This window comes from Malaclemys terrapin, chromosome 21 (assembly GCF_027887155.1).
Source record: "Malaclemys terrapin pileata isolate rMalTer1 chromosome 21, rMalTer1.hap1, whole genome shotgun sequence".
In the NCBI taxonomy this organism is placed as follows: domain Eukaryota; kingdom Metazoa; phylum Chordata; order Testudines; family Emydidae; genus Malaclemys; species Malaclemys terrapin.
This window is the reverse complement of record NC_071525.1, coordinates 12633959-12651937: the sequence shown is the minus strand read 5'-3', so window position 1 is coordinate 12651937 and position 17979 is coordinate 12633959.

Sequence of the window (17979 nt, the reverse complement as noted above, 5' to 3'; positions counted from 1 at the left end):
AGAGACAAGCACCTACAAGATCTCTATCAAGCATTCTTAAAACTACAATACCCACCTGCTGAAGTGAAAAAACAGATTGACAGAGCCAGACGAGTACCCAGAAGTCACCTCCTACAAGACAGGCCCAACAAAGAAAATAACAGAACACCACTAGCTGTCACCTTCAGCCCCCAACTAAAACCTCTCCAGCGCATCATCAGAGATCTACAACCTATCCTGAAAGATGATCCTTTACTCTCACAGATCTTGGGAGACAGACCTGTCCTCGCTTACAGACAACCCCCCAACCTAAAGTAAATACTCACCAGCAACCACACATCACTGAACAAAACCACTGACCCAGGAACCTATCCTTGTAACAAAGCCCGATGCCAACTCTGTCCACATATCTATTCAAGTGACATCATCATAGGACCTAATCACATCAGCCATACCATCAGGGGCTCGTTCACCTGCACATCTACCAATGTGATATGTGCCATCATGTGCCAGCAATGCCCCTCTGCCATGTACATTGGCCAAACCGGACAGTCTCTACGCAAAAGAATTAATGGACACAAATCTGACATCAGGAATCATAATACTCAAAAACCAGTGGGAGAACACTTTAACCTGTCTGGTCATTCAATGACAGACCTGCGGGTGGCTATATTACAACAGAAAAACTTCAAAAACAGACTCCAAGGAGAGACTGCTGAGCTGGAATTGATATGCAAACTAGACACAATCAACAAAGGATTGAATAAGGACTGGGAATGGCTGAGCCATTACAAACATTGAATCTATCTCCCCTTGTAAGTATTCTCACACTTATCAAACTGTCTGTACTGGGCTACCTTGATTATCACTTCAAAAGTTTTTTTTTTCTCTTACTTAATTGGCCTCTCAGAGTTGGTAAGATAACTCCCACCTATTTATGCTCTCTGTATGTGTGTATATATATCTCCTCAATATTTATTCCACTCTGTATGCATCCGAAGAAGTGGGCTGTAGTCCACGAAAGCTTATGCTCTAATAAATTTGTTAGTCTCTAAGGTGCCACAAGTACTCCTGTTCTTTATGTGAAAATAGGTTATTCTGCCCATCTTTTCCCCCTTGGTGTTATTAAAAAGAGACTTTCAGGTGGGGGAAATCAATTGTGGAACAGATACCTGGAAGATTCCTGAGGGAAGGGGCTTCAGGCCCCTACCTCTCACTAAAACTCTGTTCCTCATTCATGAGCCTCAAGGATCATCAGACCTTGGCACACCAGTGGATGCCCAACTAGCATCTCTGCACAGCGAGGTCCCCAGCCTGATACAGGCAAGATCCTGCTCTGTCTCCCCTCCCTCATGTCCCTTTCCATCCAAACTTCTCTTCTTCCTGTCCTCTCTTGTCACCTATTCCTCAGACCAGCTGCGCTGCACGGCACCAGCATGACAGAACGAGACAGCCCCTCTAGCTCTGCCCAGCCTGAGACCAGCCCAGCCCAGCCAGATGGCAGCCCACACTGGGGAAGTGAGTCTGGGTCCAGAGCAACAGCTGTCACGGCTGACCTACCAGCCCAGAGCACCCATGGTAGACCAGCCACATCGTATCCGGAGAACATTGACAGAAGCCGTATTTCTGCCATCTTTACTATTCTGTCTTTATTATTATTGAGGAAGTGCCTAGAATTCCATTACACCGGGTGCTGTACAAACACAGAACTAAAAAGACGGGCCCCTGCCCTGAAGAGCTTACAATTTAAACAGACAAGACAGACACAGGGTTGGGGATAGTCACTGCATCTATAGCGACTGAATGCTGGAAAACGCTGTATGGATTACAACACATTACTATTGTTAATGGTGAATGTGCTGGAGTTCAGCTTAAGCAGAAGAACCTTAAAGCCGGTCAGTCCCCACAACAGCATGAGACAGGCTCTGTAAGCTGGGACTCAGCTAAATCTGCTTTATGGAGAGACCTGTTTATTAGTTATGGATTGTGAGGAGTTTGTGTACTTCATAAATAGGACTCTTGATTTTAGGTTTTAACTAGAGCTGTGAATTAATCGCAGTTGACTTAAGTGATTAACTCAAAAAAATTAATCATGATTAAAAAAATTAATTGCAATTGATTGCACTGTTAAACAACAGAATACCAATTGAAATGTATTAAATATTTTTGGATGTTTTTCTACATTTTCAAATATATTGATTTCTATTACAACACAGAATACAAAGTGTACAATGCTCACTTTATATGATTTTTTTATTACAGATATTTGCACTGTAAAAATGATAAACAAAAGAAAGTATTTTTCAGTTCACCTCATACAAATACGATAGTGCAATCTCTTTATCATGAAAGTGTAACTTACAAATGTAGAATTATGTACAAAAATACATAACTGCACTCAAAAACAAAACAATGTAAAACTTTAGAGCCTACAAGTCCACTCAGTCCTACTGCTTGTTCAGCCAATCACTAAGACAAACAAGTTTGTTTACATTTATGGGAGATACTGTTGCCTGCTTTTTATTTACACTGTCACCTGAAAGTGAGAACAGGCATTTGCACGGCACTTTTGTAGCCAGCGTTGCAAGGTATTTATGTGTCAGATATGCTAAACATTCGTATGCCCCTTCATGCTTTGGCCACCATTCCAGAGGACATGCTTCCATGTTGATTACTCTCGTTAAAAAAAGTGTTAATTAAATTTGTGACTGAACTCCTTGGGAGAGAATTGTATGTCTCCTGTTCTGTTTTACCCACATTCTGCCATATATTTCAAGTTATAGCTGTCTCAGATGATGACCCAGCACATGTTCGTTTTAAGAATACTTTCACAGCAGATTTGACAAAACGCAAAGAAGGTACCAATGTGAGATTTCTAAAAATAGCTACAACACTTGACTCAAGGTTTAAGACTCTGAAGTGCCTTCCAAAATCTGAGAAGTTTGGCGCATGCTTTCAGAAGTTTTAAAAGAGCAACACTCAGATGCAGAAACTACAGAACCCAAACCACCAAAAAATAAAATCAACCTTCTGCAGGTGGCATCTGACTCAGATGATGAAAATGAACATGTGTCAGTCCGCTCTGCTTTGCATTGTTATTGAGCAAAACCCGTCATCAGCATGGACGTGTGTCCCCTGGAATGGTGGTTGAAGCATGAAGGGACATATGAATCTTTAGCGCATCTGGCATGTAAATATCTTGCAACGCCAGCTACAACAGTGCCACGTGAACGCCTGTTCTCACTTTCAGGTTACCCTGTAAACAAGAAGCAGGCAGCATTATCTCCTGTAAATTGTAACCAAACTTGTTTGTGTGAATGATTGGCTGAAGTAGGACTGAGTGGACATGTAGGCTCTAAAGTTTTACATTGTTTTATTTTTGAATGCAATTATTTTTTGTACATAATTCTACATTTGTAAATTCAACTTTCATGATAAAGAGATTGCACTACAATACTTGTATTAGGTGAATTGAAAAATACAATTTCCTTTGTTTTTTACAGTGCAAATATTTGTAATAAAAATAAATATAAAGTGAGCATTGTACACTTTGTATTCTGTGTTGTAATTGAAATAAATATATTTGAAAATATAGAAAACACCCAAAAATATTTAAATAAATGGTATTCTATCATTGTTTGACAGCACAATTAATTGCGTGATTAATCAAGATTAATTTTTTTAATTGTGCGATTAATCGGGATTAATTTTTTTAATCGCTTGACAGCCCTAGTTTTAACCAATAACCACTGATAAAACAACCCTGGTACAAGTAAATAAATTGATGTTTATCCATTAAACACTAAAAAACACTAGAAATGTTCACTTAGTTCATGCTGACTTCATTCCTTTCCCTGTGCAGTTGGTTTATACAGGCCATGTCCCTACTCCCTGGCTTGTACTTAAGGGCTTGTCTACAAGGAGTAGTAATGTGGACTATAGGGTGTGATTTCTTAAATGTACTTTTAACTGTGTTGCCCATTAATTGGTTTGTGTATCTGGTGTGCATTACAGGTTCCCCAGTGTGCTTCAATGTAGTGCTGCTTGAAATGGTGCTATGTGTATATACAAAGGCCTGGTCTACACTACGAGTTTAGGTTGAATTTAGCAGTGTTAAATCGAATTAACCCTGCACCTGTCCACACAACGAAGCCATTTACTTCAACATAAAGGGCTCTTAAAAATGATTTCTGTACTCCTCCCCGACATGGGGAGTAGCACTGAAATCGACATTGCCGGTTTGAATTAGGGTTAGTGTGGACACAGTTCGACGGTATTGGCCTCCAGGAGCTATCCCACAGTGCACCATTGTGACTGCTCTGGACAGCAATCTGAACTCAGATGCACTGTTCAGGTAGACAGGAAAAGCCCCGCAAACTTTTGAATTTCATTTCCTGTTTGCCCAGCGTGGAGAGCTGATCAGCACAGGTGACCATGCAGAGCTCATCATCACAGGTAACCATGCAGTCCGAGAATCGAAATAGCGCTCCAGCATGGACCGTATGGGAGGTACTGGATCTGATCGCTGTATGGGGAGAAGATTCCGTGCTAGCAGAACTACGTTCCAAAAGACAAAATGCCAAAACATTTGAAAAAATCTCCAAGGGCATGATGGAGAGAGGCCACAATAGGGACTCACTACAGTGCCGCGTGAAAGTTAAGGAGCTCAGACAAGCGTACCAGAAAACCAAAGAAGCAGGACAGTCCGGGGCAGAGCTGCAGACATGCCGCTTCTATGCTGAGCTGCATACAATTCTAGGGAGGGCTGCCACCACTACCCCACTCCTGACTGTGGATTCTGAGGAGGGGGTACTCTCGGCCATGCCTGAGGATTTTGCGGACAGGGAAGATGAGGAGGAGGAGGACGAGCTTCCGGAGAGCACACAGCACACCATTCTCCCCATCAGCCAGGATCTTTTTCTCAGTCTGACTGAAGTAGCCTTCCAACCCTCCCAAGGTGGTATCCCGGACCATGAAGCCGGAGAAGGGACCTCTGATGCGTGTACCATTGTAAATATAAAACATGGTTTAAAAGCAAGCATTTTTAAATTTGCCCTGAGGACTTGGGATGCTTTCGCAGCCAGTACAGCTACTGGAAAAGTCTGTTAACGTGTCTGGGGATGGAGCGGAAATCCTCCAGGGACATCTCCATGAAGCTCTCCTGGAGGTACTCCAAAAGCCTTTGCAGAAGGTTTCTGGGGAGGGCAGCCTTATTCCGTCCTCCATGGTAGGATACTTTACCATGCCATGCTAGTAGCAAGTAATCCGGTATCATTGCATGACAAAGCCTGGCAGAGTATGGTCCCGGAGTTTGCTGGCATTTAAGCAACATCCATTCTTTATCTTGCTGTGTTATCCTCAGGAGACTGATATCGTTCATGGTAACCTGGTTGAAATACGGGAATTTAATTAAGGGGACAGAGATGGCCGTTTCTACTGGGCTGTTTGCCTGTGGCTGAAAATAAATCCTTCCCTGCAGTTAGCCAAGTGGTGGGGGTGGGGCTGAGCTGTTCACGTTTGGCTAGCAGGGATCTTCCCTACCAGCCACATGGTGGGGAGAGGGGTAAAGCGATCATCCCAGAGAACTGGAGGGTGGGGGGGTTAGTTTGGTTTCTGCTCCTGCATGAAAACCGCAGCACTCAATGGGCTTTGCTTGGTATGGGAAAGGAGGGCGCTGCTTTTATGAAGGTTGAAGAAGCCAAAAGACAATGGCTTACCATGGCTGCATGCAAGCCAAATTCTGTTGCCCGGCCCTGCGTCTGTGATCTCTAACACCAAAGCTGCAGACACTCAATATTAAGATGCAAAATGCAACCTTGTACCGAAATCACACGTGCTATGTACTGTGAATAGTGTAGTTCATCGTGAAAGAGTATATCCATTGTTCTGTAAAATGTATCTTTTTAAATACTTCTCTCCCTTTTTTCCCTCCTGTAGCTGCAATTTTTTCAAGCCTCCCTCCTCTGTCCCGAAGGCTATCTCAGATAAGGCGGCGAAAAAAACGCACGAAAGATTAAATGTTCTCTGAGATCATGCAGTCGACCCGCAATGAAAGAGCTCATCTGAATGAGTGGAAGGACACAGTATCACAGAACAGGAAAGCGGCCAATGAACATGAGCACAGGAGGGATGAACGTGAGGACAGGCGGGACGAATGTGAGGACAGGAGGGATGCTCAAGATGAGAGGTGGCGGCAAGAAGATCAGAGGAGGCAGGATGCAACGCTGGGGCTACTGCGGGATCAAATGGACATGCTCCGGCGTCTGGTGAAGCTTCAGGAATGGCAGCAGGATCACAGAGTGCCGCTGCAGCCCCTGTTTAACCGCCCTTCCCCCTCCCCAAGTTCCATAGTCACCTCACCCAGATGCCCAAGAATGCGGGGGGGAGGGGGAGGCTCTGTGCACTCTGCCACTCCACCCCAGTGGACACCCCAAGCAACAGAAGGCTATCATTCAACAAGTTTTGAAGTGGCCTTTTCCTTCCCTCCTCCCCTCCTCCCATACCCCACTCGGGCTACCTTGTCAGTTCTCTCCCTATTTTTATAATCAATTAATAAAGAATACATGGTTTTTAAATGATAGTGACTTTATTTCCTTTGCAAGCAAGCTGTTATCGAAGGGGGGAGGGTGGGTGGCTTACAGGGAATGAGTCAATCAAGGGGGAGGGATTTCATCAAGGAGAAACAAACTGGTTTTCAAAGCTTCTCTGATGCACAGCACTTCCTGGTGTGCTCTTCTAATTGCCCTGGTGTCTGGCTGCGTGTAATCAGTGGCCAGGTGATTTGCCTCAACCTCCCACCCCACCATAAACGTCTCCCCCTTACTCTCACAGAGATTGTGGTGCACACAGCAAGCAGCAATAACAATGGGAATATTGGTTTGGCTGAGGTCTGAGCGAGTCAGTAAAGTGCGCCAGTGAGCCTTTAAATGTCCAAAGGCATATTCTACCACCATTCTGCACTTGCTCAGCCTATAGTTGAACAGCTCCTGACTACTGTCCAGGCTGCCTGTATATGGCTTCATGAGCCATGGCATTAAGGGGTAGGCTGGGTCCCCAAGGATAACTATAGGCATGTCAACATCCCTAACAGTTATTTTCTGGTCTGGGAAGTAAATCCCTTGCTGCAGCCATTTAAACAGACTAGTGTTCCTGAAGACGCGAGCATCATAAACCCTTCCCGGCCATCCCACGTTGATGTTGTGATCCACCAGTGCTTGCAGCACCATTGAAAAGTACCCCTGGCAGTTTATGTACTGGCTGCCCTGGTGGTCTGGTGCCAAGATAGGGATATGGGTTCCATCTTTCGTCCCACCACAGTTTGGGAATCCCATTGCAGCAAAGCCATCTACTATGACCTGCACATTTCCCAGAGTCACTACCTTTGGTAGCAGCAGCTCAGTGATTGCTTTGGCTACTTGCATCACAGCAGCCCTCACAGTAGATTTGCCAACTCCAAATTGATTCCCGACTGACCGGTAGCTGTCTGGCATTGCAAGCTTCCACAGGGCTATCGCCACTTGCTTCTCAACTGTGAGGGCTGCTCTCATCTTGGTATTCTGGCGATTCAGGGCAGGGGAAAGCAAGTCACAAAGTTCCATGAAAGTGCCCTTACGCATGCGAAAGTTTCACAGCCACTGGGAATCATCTCACACCCACAACGCTATGCGGTCCCACCAGTCTGTGCTTGTTTCCCGGGCCCAGAATCGGCGTTCCATGGCATGAACCTGCGCCATTAACACCATGATCTCCAAAGCGCTGGGGCCCGCTGTTTGAGAGAATTCTGTGTCCATGTCCTCATTGCTCTCGTCGCCGTGCTGCCATCGCCGCCTCCTCCTTGCCTGGTTTTGCCGGTTCTGGTTCAGCATAAACTGCACGATAATGTGTGAGGTGTTTATAATGCTCATGACTGCTGCCTTGAGCTGAGCGGGCTCCATGCTTGCCGTGGTATGGCGTCTGCACTGAAAAAAGGCGTGAAATGATTGTCTGCCTTTGCTCTGATGGAGGGAGGGGCGACTGACGACATAGCTTACAGGGAATTAAAATCCACAAAGGCGGAGACTTTGCATCAAAGAGAAACACAAACAACTGTCACACAGAATAGGCCCCTCAAGAATTGAACTCAAAAGCCTGGGTTTAGCAGGCTGTTGATTTCACTGAGGGAGGGGGGAGCAAATGAATACAAAACAAATCTGGTCTATTTCTTGTTTTGATCCACTCCATCTATTTTTTACATCTTAGACTGGCAGCAGACAGTGCAGTATGACTGCAAGCCATCGTCATCTCCTGGCTGCTCACCAGAAGATGCTGCATTATGATTGCTAGCCCTCATCATCTCCTGGGTGCTCGGCAGAAAATGGGAAATGACCTGGCTGAGTCACTCCCATCTCTGTATGATGACGATGGCTTTCAGTCCTAATGCATCATCTGCATAATGCACTGCTGCTGCTGTGTAGCAATGCAGTGCCATGTCTGCCAGCACCCAGGAGAATTACGGTGATGGTCAGCTGTAGGGTTACCATACGTCTGTTTTTTCCCGGACATGTCCGGCTTTTTGGTAATCAAGCCCCCGTCTGGGGAGAATTGCCAAAAAGCTGAATATGTCCAGGAAAAATACCGACTGGGCACTTCCCCTCCTGGGCCCCAGCTGCTCTGCTCCTCCCCTGACTCTTCGGCTCTGTTTCAGAGCCGAGCTGCCTGCTGCGCCCCACAGGGTCCAGAGGCAAGGGGGCTGTCCGAAGCCCGAGCACTACTGGCTTCACGGTTTGCTGTGCAGCCTCCAGACCCTGCGCCCCAGCTGGGTGCTTCCCCTCCCGGGCTCCAGCTGTGCTGGGGAAGCGCTGGCCGGGGGCGCAGGGCCTGGGGGCTGCCCGGCAAACCATGAAGCCAGTAGCGCTGGGGCAGCCCTTTTCACATGGCTGGGAGGGAGGAGGGGGAGTTAGGGCGGGGACTTTGGGGAAGGGGCGGGGAATGGGCGAAGTTGGGGTGGGGAAGGGGCGGAGTTGGGGCGGGAAAGGGGCGGGGCCAGAGTGTCCTCTTTTTTTATTTTTTAAATATGGTAACCCTAGGCAGCTGTGCAGGCTCCATGCTTGCTGTAGTATGGCGTCTGCACAGGTAACCCAGAAAAAAAAGTCACGAAACGGTTGTCTGCCGTTGCTTTCATGGAGGGAGGGAGGGAGGGAGGGAGAGGGGGGCCTGATGACATATATCCAGAACCACCCGCAACAATGTTTTTTGCCCCATCAAGCATTGGGATCTCAACCCAGAATTCCAATGGGCGGGGGAGACAGCGGGAACTATGGGATAGCTATGGGATAGCTACCCACAGTGCAACACTCTGGAAGTTGATGCTAGCCTCGGTATTATGGACATACACCACCGAATTAATGTGCTTAGTGTGGCTGCATTCACTCAAATTTATACAATCTGTTGCCAAAAATCGAATTCTGTAAAATCGGAGTAATCCCATAATGTAGAGTATCAGGGGGTAGCCGTGTTAGTCTGTATCTACAAAAACAACAAGGAGTCTGGTGGCACCTTAAAGACCCAAAGAGAAAGTCCCGAAAAGCTCTGATTTTTGGACATCTTCATCGAACTCAAGCATTGCTAAAAATAAACCCCAATGAAATTCATAAACTTGAAAGAACAGAAGCCCTATTTATAAATACTTTTCACAATGGCAGCAGCACCTAGGAGGCCAAAGCCCCATTATGCTGGGCACCATACAGGCAAGTAGCAAGAGACAGCCCTGCCCTCAGGAATTCATAGCCTGCATGTCAAATGGGTGGACAAAGGAGACAAACAGAGGGAGGGAGGATGGGAGGCCAAGATAATAAAATGATCAGAGTTTAGCAGAAGGGCAGAGGGCCCAGCTCACCACTTGCCTCCTCCCGCCAGACGGAAGTGCCTTCCCACAGCATGGCAGTGGAAGGCTTGACAGAGGGACTTCAAAGAGGCGACGGTTGTTCCCCTGTGACAGGCTCTGCTCCCTTGTCATGATGAAGTGTTCAGCTGAGGGCACAATTTCTGTTTCTGTGCTAAAAGCAAAGGGGAAAATACTTTATACAAACAACTTCTCCCCTCCCCTCCCTGCTAATGGTCTGTCCTACCTGCTCACTGACTGGCAACTAGAGTGCCAGCAGCAGGGGTGCTGGTGCCTTGCTGGGGAGCTGCCTGGGCTCTTCTTCTGTAGGCTGAGTAGCAGCACCTCGTAGCAGAAGAATGTCCCCTAACTGCCACTTAAATGATGATCTGTTCCCTCACCAGCTCCCCCTTCCCACAGGACATCCCTCCCTACTAGCTCCAAGGGGAGAGGAGACTCCCACAGGAGAAAGTGTCCCCTCCACACAGCTTACCCTTCACTGTAGGAGAGAAAGATCCCAGCGGCAACTAAAAGGCTCTGTCAGCTCCCCCACCTTGGCTCCCAGTCAATTCAGAGCGACTACAGGTCCGGATGGGAGTGAGTGGGGAATGTTGAAGTAACTGGGGCCCGAAAGACATACCAGGGTACAACTGAGACCAATGAGCAGCTGTGTCACCCCTGCCCTGCAACCCTGGGTGCCGTACAATGCTTTGCTGAAGTAGCTTCCATCTGGGCTGCTCACAGCCTTCCAGCATGCAAGCCACACCCTGATTGTCTGTGTGTAACTGCAGCCTGCCAGCCACATTCAGGTTACACGCTGGCTCTCACCAGGCTTGGTTATACTGCAGGGTGACCCCAACACAACCCAGACTCAGATTTCCCCCCAGAAATGTACCTCCTGCATGGCCCAGCCCTCTCCTGCACAGTGCAAATATACTGAGTCTTATTCCTTTAAGGGAACAGTATGTCAGTTTATTATCTCAGACAGGTATCCAGACACTTTAATTTAAACACTCTGGATTCAATAAAACAGTAAAATACATTTATTAACTACAACAAGAGAGATTTTAAGTGAGTACAAATAATGAGGCATAAAAGTCAGAAATGGTTACAAGAAAAATAAAGATACAATTCTTACTGATGCCTAACTTCATAAACAATATCAGATTCAAGCAAAGTTTCTCATCAAATGCTTTCAGCCGATTACACACTCCCATGTCAGGACCCTTCTCTCAGAGTCCAATGACTGCTTCCTTTGTCTCTTCAAGTGTAGTGAATGACATGGGCAGGGAGAGAGAGAGGGGTGCCTTGGGGTGTTTGTCCCCCCTTTTTTGTAGTTTCAGTCCCCCTCTCAAAAAACATTTCCAACTGAGACCCAGGAGACAAAGAAACAAGGTGAAAGGATGTTCCCTGATGATTTTTTCACCTGTTTGAACTTCCTTTGTTTTCTCTTCAAGCTTGATGATTCTGTTTACTGCTCAAATGCAAATTAAGGCAAGCACACATTCTTTTGTCTAGGACAGACCTGTTTGCCAACTTCTGTTTGGGCAAAGCTGTAGGGTTTGGAACATGTATTAATAACACCATCCGGGAGAGTCTTATAACTTCACATACAATGTTGCCATGCATATTTTACCAGAACAATACTGACCAGCAAATTATGAATTTTCAAATGACCCCTTACAAAACATGCCTTTGTGACATTATCTGATTATAATATGACTATATAAAGCATTGTTGCAACCACTATTATATATTTGCAGCAAATCTTGTACAAACGTTGTCAAGTGAGGTGTCTATGAAAAGGTTATGATTTTCTGGTTATGATTATGCTATCTATATGCATGTATCATTTTTGTTTTTGAAGTTATAAGTATTGGCTCTATACCTGGATTTCAAATGTTGGCTCTTGGGTTACCGCCCACAAGGGAGCTAGCCCGCACATCTTGGAGGGACTATTCAAATTAAGTGGCTCATCAAGAAACACTTGGTTGACAATGGACCATGGGAGACGCCCATCCAGGGCCGCCCAGAGGATTCAGGGGGCCTGGAGTAAAGCAATTTTGGGGGCCCCTTCCATAAAAAAAAGTTGCAATACTATAGAATACTATATTCTCGTGGGGGCCCCTGCGGCCCCGGGACAAATTGCCCCACTTGCCCCCACGCCCCCGGGTGGCCCTGGGAAAAATAAACATATAAAAACCTTCTGCATCTCAGCACAAACCCAGTTTTGAGAAAACGTCTTTTCAAGTCACCTTTACAAGGTATCATTGGTTCTCAGCATCAGCTAGTGCTAAAAGGCACTAAAGCTCATTAAAAGGGTTGGACAAATATTTTCCGTCAAAACTTTTTTTGGATCGAAAACTAGGGGTTTTTAAAAAGCAGAAAAAATCACGGACAATGTCTGCTTTCCTTCAAAATTTGTTGTGTTTTTTTTTAATTGAAAAGCCAAAATTAGTCTGCCAAAACCTGAACATGGTTTGGGGTTTCAGAAGTGTGTGGCCAAATATTTGCTGCTTGCTGTCTTTGATTGTTTAAAGAAATAATAAAAAAATTCTGCTTAAAAAAAATCCAAAACTTTTGAACCACCTCAGCTTGTGACCAAACGCCTGAGCCCATCCAGTCAAAGATTTTTCCAGGTTTCTGATACTCTGCTGGCTTCCTTGACTCATATCTGTCTCCATAACTTTGGGTTCATTTAGGTTAGAACATAAGAACATAAGAATGGTCGTACTGGGTCAGACCAAAGGTCCATCCAGCCCAGTATCCTGTCTACCGACAGTGGCCAATGCCAAGTGCCCCAGAGGGAGTGAACCTAACAGGTAATGATCAAGTGATCTCTCTCCTGCCGTCCATCTCCACCCTCTGACAAACAGAGGCTAGGGACACCATTCCCTACCCATCCTGGCTAATAGCCATTAATGAACTTAGATAAATTCATGGAGGTTGTTTCCTAGAGACTGGCTCCACGGGGTCCCGCACAAACTGGTTACTATGGGTTTGTCTTAGTATAGCTTATGGACATACTCCACGAACTGAGCATTTGAGCTTCTTCCAGAATCTGGGATGAGCCTATGTTGTGAAAACTGAAATGCTCGAAAATAGCACATGCATGTGAATGGACACAGGGTGCTAAAATTAAATTAACCCAGGGGTTCTCAAACTGGGGGTCAGGACCCCTCAGGGGGTTGCGAGGTTATTACTGGGGGTCGCGAGCTGTCAGCCTCCAATCTCAAACCCCGCGTTGCCTCCAGCATTTATAATAGTGTTAAATATATAAAAAAGTGTTTTTAATTTATAAGGGGTGGTCACACTCTGAGGTTTGCTATGTGAAAGGGGTCACTAGTACAAAAGTTTGAGAACCACTGAAATAACCCCTCTGGAGCCTCGGGGAATGCGTGGGGTGGGGGGTCTCCCTTGGTAGGGTTGGGAAGGAGGTAGGTGGTGTAGGATATTGCTCTTCTCATGTGATCCCTCCCCCATGGCTCTCTTGTCTCTATCACTATTAATCTAAAATACCTAATTTTCAATTAAGCTACCCTCCCCTGACATGAATCTCCCTATGGCACTGAAATTAAATGTAGACTATAATTTGGCATTTGAGAAGTGAAAGGGATGGTAGCCCTAAGGGAAAAGATAACAGCTTGGCTCATTGTGTTAAATAGCTGTCTGCAAGCCTCAAACTGCTGAATGAGCTTTAGGGTAGGGAAGGCTGTGCCTCCCCAAACAGCCTGGCCCTGCCCCCTATCTGACTCCCACCCACTTCCTGCCCCCCGACTGCCTCCCTCAGAATCCCCGACCCATCCTGCTCCTTGTCCCCTCACCCCCACCCCCACCTCCCCGGGACCCCACCCCCCACCAATCCCCCCATCCCCTGACTGCCCCGACCCCTATCCACCCCCCGCCCAGTCCTGACAGACCCCCGGAATGCCCACGAGCCAACCCCGCGTTCCCCATCCCCTGACTGCTCCCCCCAGCAGCGCTGTCCAGGGCTGCTCCTGGGTTACCACCGCCTCTCCCCTCTCTCGGAGCCTCAGCACGCTGCGTCCAGGAGCTGCCCTGGCCCCTGGACAGCGCTGCAGCGGCGTGGTTCCAGCGGGGTCTGGAGCGCGCAGCCCCACCCCCTTACCACGTGGCTCTGACTCAGTGGGAGGAGCTCAGGCCCCGCTGCTGCAGCGCTGTCCAGGGCCACTCCTGACGTGGCGCACTGAGGTGCCGGGGGATGGGGGAAGGCGGAGGCAGGGCCGGGGCCAATTGCCCCATTTGCCACCCCCCCCGGGCGGCCCTGCGCCCATCTACACTGAGTGGACTGTTAAATAAATGTTCTGTCTGGAGTGTAGGTAATGGTTTCCTGCAATGACTGAGGGAAATTGGGCATGAACATATAACTTGCCCATGTGACTCCAAACTCAATCTTGTTGCTGTAATTTTCCACAAAAGAACAATGGGATGCCCTTCACATGGCAAAAGCTATAAAAAGCCCTGGAAACACCTCTATTTTGTCTTCAATCCTGCTTCTTACCTCTGGAGGAACTTTGCTACAAACTGAAGATCTAAACAAGGACTGAATAATAATTAATGGAGATATCCCATCTCCTAGAGCTAGAAGGGACCTTTAAAGGTCATCGAGTCCAGCCCCCTGCCTTCACTAGCAGGACCAAGTACTGATTTTGCCCCAGATCCCTAAGTGGCCCCCTCAAGGATTGAACTCACAACCCTGGGTTTGAGGGGGAGGGATAGCTCGGTGGTTTGAGCATTGGCCTGAATGACCCAAACAAGCTGTAGCTGTACTCCAGAGACTTGATTTAAACCAGCAGTTTATTTCATCACTACTACAAGCCTGAACCAAGAACTTTGCAATTACTGTATGTATTTGATTCCTTTAACCAGTTTTAACGATCACCTTTCTTTCTTTCTTTTTATGAATAAACCTTTAGATTTTAGATACTACAGGATTGGTATCAGTGTGATTTTTGGGTAAGATCTAAGTTATATATTGACCTGGGTGTGTGACTGGTCCTTTGGGATCAGAAGACTCTATTATTTGATGAGACTGGTTGTAAAGAACCACTCATCTCTGAATCCAGTGTTTTTGGTGGTAAGATAAGAATTGGAATGCCTGAGGAAACTGCCTTTATGTTTTCTTGTTAGCAACTGTGGTGAAACAGAAGTTTACTTTTGTTGCTGGTCTGGTATATCCTCTGGGGGATTAGCCATCAGTCTTGGGGTGTATCTGCCCTATTTCTCTGCAGGTCATGCTGAATTTGGCATCCTCAGTTCAGTGGCATAGCCAGGTTCTAACATCAGGGGGAGCGAACACATAAAAAAAGGCGCCACCCGACATATCAAATTACTGATTTACATACTTTTAAATTCGTTATACATATTTATTTTGTACTTAAAATAAAAACTCAAGAATGATATTGTTTTACAAGTATGTGAGCCCACTTGACAAGTTTTATTGTCCTTGGGTCTGGCTTCCATCCCCTCTCCAACTGTTGCAGCTGTCTGGAGGCACTTGCCTTCCACACCTTCCTCATTCACACCTCCTTCATTCAACAGGGCAATTGATTAAGGGGTGAGGGGAAATTCTTAGTCTATTCTTAGCAAAGAGACATTTTTCTTCTATCTTATTCTATCCTTAGGGGCTGTAACATTATACCAAGGTTCAATGCAAAGTTTCTATAAGAGGCTTTGATACAAAGTTTCATGAAAACAGAGGTCACACGTGGGCAGACCCACTACAAGGTTATATGAAGAGGCACAATGTAAAGTCATATGAAAATTATCAGAGATTTATCTACAGAAGCCCATCATTGGGGAATCATGGGGGGGCTGGCTGGCTGGCCCTGCTGCTCTCCTGTTCTACAGGAACAGAGGTGACTCTAGGTACAAGAGCCATCAATCCATCACCTCTCTCCAGTGCGCCATTCAGTCCAATAAATAATAATAATAATAAAAAACTTTTAAAACCCCCTCCCAAGTTCCATTTACTGCAGCAAAATATTTTCAAAAGATCAGACAAAGGTATTACCAGTGACATGCGCAGAATATCAACTACAAACCCATTCGGGAAGGCAGTGAGCAATTCCAAGTGGCTGAAGGCTTAGTGCAGAGAGGCAAGAGAGATGCCTGAGAGCTCAGATTAGGTCTCTGGGTTTTATTGCTGGAGCCTACATTGTGCATAAAAGAGCCTGTGGCGAGGGGTGCTGGGGAGCACCCCACCAACCCAGCTATGCAGGAGGACTGCATGATATGTGAGAGGGATTCAGTGGGGACCAGGCTATCTTCTGTGCTGGCGTGGGGGAGGGGGCTGCTCCTGGATGTATTTTTAGTGAAGGGGCGGGGAGAATCAGATTCACTCATCTATGGGTGTAACCATTGGGTAGGCCGTGGGAGTGCGGTGCCCCCAGTGGCTGGTTCCACTTACTCACATCCAATGAGATAGTTCCCTTGGCTCAAGGGGGTTGGTACTTGTGGGGCTACAGGTCCAGGGTACAATCTCTGGGGCAGGGGGTATTGTAAATATAGCATTTAAAGCAGCCAATTCTGCTGCTGCTAGAAAACTCAGCTGCCATCTCGGAAAGCGTGGTATGCAGACATGAGCTTTAGAGCATTTCCCATTCTTTAGGGGGCATCTGCAGCTTAGGGGATGGGCTTCTAGATAAGGCAACAGACTGGGTCTTGGGAGATGTAGGTTCAGTTCCTGCCTCTGCCACAGACTCCCTGGGGGGACCTTGGATGAGTCACTTAATCTCTCTGGGCCTCAGTTCCCTGTCTGTAAAATGGGGATAATACTCCATCCTCTGTCTGTTTGGAGTGAGGGGACTGTCTTTTACTAGCACAATGGGCCCTCATCTAGCTGGAGCCTCCAGGAGCTACCTTCCTAATACCAGAAGGTTTTTTTCAGACCATATAGGCCCCCTTCCATAAAGGTGACCTGAATGAATGGAACAAGAAGGGATCAAACCCAATACATATGTGGGATGTGGCATGGGTCTAGTGGATGGGGCACTGGACTTGGGAATCAGGACAGCTGGGCCCTGATCTGAGCTTTGCCACTGACCCATTAAGTGGCCTTGGGCAAGTCACTTCCCCTCTCCGTGCCTCTGTTTCCCCTCCCAACCTGGGCCTGTCTTGCCCACACAGATTGCAGGCTCAGTCTCTTTCCACATGACTATACTGGGGGTCCAGATCTTTGTTACGGTCTCTGACTGCTCCTATAACACACATCCTGCATGGCAGAATGCTTCTGAACTGTTCTAGTCCAGACCGAAGACAGCAGCATCTCCCCTGACCTGGGCCAAAGAGGGCCATTTTTCCGGAGGACCTAGTTTGCTGTGTCACCAAGGGCTCAGGGACGCAAGCAGGGGCCAGGCACCTCGCACAAACTCTGTAACCTCAGCGTGCCCAATAAAGATCTCTCTCCTACAACTCTGCCTGCCCCCCGCACCCATTAATATTGCTGAAACAAACCCGAGGGGTCATCGTTCCCCCTCCTTCAGCCCCCACTCCAAATGGCAAGGAAAACTTGATACTCAAGTGCATGGAGGAGATGTCAGAAGCTTGTCCAGAAGAAAATGACACCGCTCAAAAATTATTTGGAGGCATCTGTATCCAGTGGTGAGCTGGAGCCGGTTCGCCTGAACCGGTTGTTAAATTTAGAAGCTGGTTTAGAACGGGTTGTTAAAGGGGTGGGCAATTGGGAGAGAGAGGTTTTTCTGTCATTACACCGGCCCGCGGGCCACATCCGGCCTGCCTGAGCTCCCAGCTGGGGAGGCCCCCTGCCTTCCCCCCTCTTGCAGAGCCTCAGCGTGCCGTGCTGCCAGCGCTCTGGACCGCTCCTGGGCAGCTCTGCAGCTCCTGCCACTTTGAACGGCATGGTAAGGAGGTGGGGCTGCAAGCTCCAGTGGGCCGTGAGGCATCCATACACGCTGTCCTGAGCAGCATGGTAAGGGGGCCGGGCCGGGCCAGGGCTGGGAGGAGGGGTTGGATAAGAGACAGGGAGTGGTTGGAGGGGACAGAGGTTCTAGGGGGGGCAGTTAGGGGATGGGGGGGTAGGGTAGAGGGTGCGGTCATGGGGGGTCTCAGGAGGGGTCAGGGGACAGGGGGAGGGGGTGATTTTGAGGGTCTGAGGGGGG